At 42.0% G+C, this 4,819-nt stretch overlaps 1 protein-coding gene across 1 annotated transcript in view; it reads right to left on the minus strand.

Moving 5' to 3' along the window:
* Positions 1-4,819, minus strand: part of pam (peptidylglycine alpha-amidating monooxygenase) — a gene marked incomplete at its 3' end in the record, with an annotated part of 30,208 nt that overhangs the window by 22,018 nt on the left and 3,371 nt on the right.

The raw sequence follows: 4,819 nt of genomic DNA on the forward strand, positions 1-4,819 counted from the left end.
AACAACAAGGTGATGCTCGCCGTGTCGCTACGGCAACACGGTTCAATAAAAATTCATAAGATTCGTAAGATGTCATTGTCAACATTCTGAGGGTCTTCTGACCGAATTTCAGCTAGATGTGTTCAATCTGCTGGGAGAAATACATTAAAGGTAATAAATTCCATCACTAGGTGGCGCTCTCACTATCAGTGAATATTGTCACATAGTTGAGTTCAGGGCCGGACTCTCATCAGACCAGTGAAGTTCGGAGCCGAATGGACAATGCACACCCAAGTTATAGCAAACTCGTGTTTTGCGGCTGTACATCAAAATGTGACTTGCTCTACCGATGCCCATGTCCAAAGATATTTCAATATCCAAATTTTCTTTCCATTCTTTAATGAGTTGTAGATTTTTGGGGATTATACTAATTATACAGTTATTTTATTAGTGGATTGATATTTGAGTGAACCAATCACGACATTGTGTAGCATTCTAAACCTCTTACATATATTAGTGATAACAGAAACATGATTTACAAAGATAGGGCCCCAAGTCTCTTTAATCGTCTTGTCCAAGTTGCCCAACTCTTCTAAGGAGTCAATAATTGTGTGTAAAGGTGTGTACTGTGACTAATACGACTGAATTCAAACAAGAATGTATATTGATAACAGCAATTTTTCAAGTAGAGTGCTGTTTGCTGTTTTCTCTCCAGGCTTTCTATCCTGCTAACAAGGAGGTGAATGTGAAGAATGGCGACACCATTGCAGCCAGATGTATGTTCACTGGTGAGGGCAGAACTTCCAAGACTTATATTGGGTGAGTTCTGTTATAAAACCCAATACACCTAATGCACCATTTAAACTGTATTGTAGATTACCTATAACTCAAAAGTACCTTCTCATTTGTATGTATTGTGTATTTAAATATATGGAAGCAAATAAGGATCATTCATATTTTTATATTGTGAAATGATGTTCACAAATAATTCACAAACAGCTTGCAGTTGTATATCACATTTTGTGTGCATGTGACAAAAAATGCATGCACTTATCTCAATGTGGGAATTTGTAAAATAAACAAATAAAATCTTACAAATTTGAGCTGGTAAATATGTTGTAATAAGTTTTGCAGCTGTAGAAATTTTCTGGACAAGTTGTGTGATGCAGATATAGTTTGCATTTGCATTTGCAAATTGTGTCCCACTATGGGGAACGCCTCCTGCTTGACCTCGTCAGAAGCTGAAATAACATTACATCATTAGCGCCAGCCCTAACTGGCTGGCGCTAATGACGTCTATGTCAGTAGGGGAAAGGAGGGTGGTCTGGTGAGACACTCACTCATCATCAGAGATTATACCGATAATTCATAACCTTAAGTTCTCTTTCATAGCATTCGTTTTGTGTCTCACTATGGGGAAAAGAATATCGACTCCCTGTCCCCAGTGGCACTTCACAAGCGAGGAGCCGAATGTACCAGAGTTGGAGCCATTACATCCAACCTATAAAACCTAGCAAATGTGTGTGGTGAGTTCCAGCATGCAGCTGCACACCCCTCTTCAATAGAAGGGTTACAACAAGTTCGCTAGACCCCTGGCGGAATATACACGGAGACCATCGGGAGGCTCTAGGCCCTTGCTGGCATAAGCCAGAGCAATAGCCCCCACTATCCAGTGGGAAATACGCTGTTTGGACACAGGCTTTCTCGCATGAGTCTTTGCCCAAGACACAAATAACTGGTTACCCTGTCTGAAATAAATTTGTAGTGCACAAACTGGACACAGAGTATGCAAACGCCAGTGCTTCTCAGGAGAAAGGCGGGGGATAAAAAGCAACCAGTTCTATAGGGGAGCACAAGCCCATAACCTCTGGGATGAAGGCCGGGTTAGGTTGCAGACTGACATTAGCATTCACTGGAGAAAACTTTATACATGCCTGATGCACAGAAAGTGCATGGATCTCACCTATACGCTTAGCCGAGGCTAAAGCTAGCAATAAGACAGTCTTCAGCGACAACATTCTCAACAATACTTATTGCAGTGGTTCAAAAGGGGGACAGGAGAGAGTGTCTAGTACACTGGGAAGATCCCATGACGAGGCTAGTGGTCTAGATGTAAGCAATTTACGCCATGCACACTTCATGAATCGCCCACTGACTTCCCATCAAAACCAAAGTTGTAGGCAGAGATAGCTGCCAAGTACACCTTGATTGAGAAGGCCCTACCTTTCTCAATAAGATCCTGTAAAAAGGACTGAATCGCTGCCACATAACACTGACAAGGGACAGTTTATGACTCTGAGCACTAGCTCTCGAACACACGCCCCTTATGCTCATATAACATCCTAGTCCAAGGTGCACTGAATAGTGTTAATAACACCAAGCCCATAGAGCTAAGCTGCATTGTTAAGGTTCCATCTCTCCTTCACTGTTCTCCCCTCGGGAGTGGCACCCCAGCCCATCAGAGAGGCGTCTGTGGTGATCACCTTTCTTGCCAGTACGGTTCCCATGGTAACACCTTAAGTCAGGAAAACCTGGGCTCTTCCACTGGCGAAGTGCTTGAGAGCAGTCTGCTGAAATCCTCACCTGACGGTGGCCATCACGGTGAGGATTCAGGCCCAGAGAGGCTACCAAGTTATGTGTCATCGTGCTCTTTTTTTACATTTATCTTAAAACCCAGATTCGGTCTGTCTTTGAGGGAAGAGATGGAGCCGAGGAAGAGAGGGAGGCCTTCCTCTATTGGCGGCATCTGGCAAATGCAGTGAGACTCAATCCCCTCACAATCCTTCAGGGTGGCTCCCATGATGGGGTGTTTTTCACTGTAGGGCTTATCTTTCCATGCAGGTGTCGCGTCCAAGCCCTCGGACATGTCCACTTTTCCCTGCGGCGTTGCTGCTTCCCCCCGACAGGCTAACCCAGCGGTGAAGTAGTTTACGGGGGAAAGCAGTGCAGTGGATATACTCATCAGTATGGGTTAGGGCAGTCTGGGCGTGGGGTAAGCACAATGGGGGAATGTACCAGCCAGAGATTTTAATGCCGCAGGGACAAAGCTTCAGGCTTTTCCCGACATCATTGGTGTTAATAGCCATAGCCATGGTTGGCTAGTGGGCTTTAGACACTAGCAGGGGTGTGAATTTGCCAAAAAGCTTGTGCAGCTCCTGGGTAAAAAGTGGGAAAATATTGCTAGTTTCCAAGCTACAATGAAAAGTAAGGCTACTCTTCAGGAGGTATTGCTACCCATGAGGTATTGCTACCTGTTATGGGGTAATCTGCTGATGCTACCTGTTACAAGGTATTGCTCCCTGCCGGTATTGCTAGCGTTACCCTTATTAGCAGAAGTACCAATTAGGGCTGGCACGAATTCGAATGTTATTTGAGCTTCTGACGCAGGAGGCATTCCCCATAGTGAGACAAGAAAATAATGCTATGAAAGAGAACCAGAAAATACTTTCTCAGAAAATGTGATCCAGTTTTATTAAAATCAGTGAATAAAGTTAAAACGTTTTTGTACAGTTTGACTAATTCTGATTGGATGGTCAGTGGATAACGTTTTGATTAACTAGTTAGCTTTGGTGTCCTGCCCAAATTTTAATCATAAAATGCAAAATATTTAACTTTCACACATTAACCAACTTGAATTTGATACATTTTTTCTTTGAAAATTCACACATTCAGACACATGCATGCATATTTTTTCACATGCACATAAAAGGCGATATACAACTGCAGGTTGTGCAATCATTTCCCAAGCCCAAAATATTAATGACTCTGATTTGCTTCCATTGAAATATGGTTTACAGGCTTTCATTATAGGTGTGCAAGACAGGCACTGTGGCTGTTCTCCCATGCCACACCTTTGTTTCTTAACACTTGCTGTCTGATTACTCATGCAGTGTCTTTGTAACTTTGTAAATACTGTATACACCGTATGCATTTAAAGGTGGGGTCAGTCATTCTGGAGAAAAATAATTGTGAGTCTCCTTCGCAGGTGAAATACCGAGGCTTTGAGAGCACAAACACTACCTGTGTGTCTCGGACGACCTGGGAATGAGACTCAACATTACAAACAAACTATCTTTCTCCAGAATGACTGATCTTTAAGGGGGAGGAAAGCAGTATAACCAGTCTTTCAGATGAGAACACCTCTGTGTTAGAAAAAATGCTAGGGTCTAGTAGGCATGGAACAATCAGGAAGCAAATAGTGCCTGGTGAGCCCTTTTTACAAGCAGATATTAAGATACTAAACATTATTCATGGGGATGCCTTGCCTGAAAATCCACTCTTTCTACAAAATATTGTGGAAAACTACAAAGGTAGATCAGTGTTATGCCTTTTAGTGTTTTGTGGACTTCCTAGAAATGTCTTATTACATGACATGTAATTGGCTTCATGAAACCCATACTCCAACATTTAACATCCCCAGCAGCAAAATATGCTTTCTGCTTCAGTGTAATAAAGAAACTGATACACAAACACTTCCACCTAAACTCCCACCACATCTGACAGGGTTCCCACGTATCCTAGAAAACCTGGAAAGAAGAGAAGGTGTTAAGATAAGATAAGATATTCCCTTAGTAGTCCCACAATGGGGAAACTCCAATCTTACAGCAGCAAAGTGGATAGAGAAAAAAACAGTATAAAGACAGTATAAAAAAACAGTATGAAATAATATAATATAATATAAACACTGTACAAGAGAAAAAAAAACAGTAAAAAGTAAGTAAAATAACACAATAACACAAATACTAGCAGCAGTTGCACATGGGAAATAGATTGCACAGTAATTATTGTCCCTTGATTATTAGGGACCGAGCACAATGACAACTGTGAGGTCCCTATTGTT

This window comes from Morone saxatilis, unplaced genomic scaffold, assembly GCF_004916995.1.
Source record: "Morone saxatilis isolate NCDOM2014 unplaced genomic scaffold, NCSU_SB_2.0 Contig21, whole genome shotgun sequence".
In the NCBI taxonomy this organism is placed as follows: Eukaryota; Metazoa; Chordata; class Actinopteri; family Moronidae; genus Morone; species Morone saxatilis.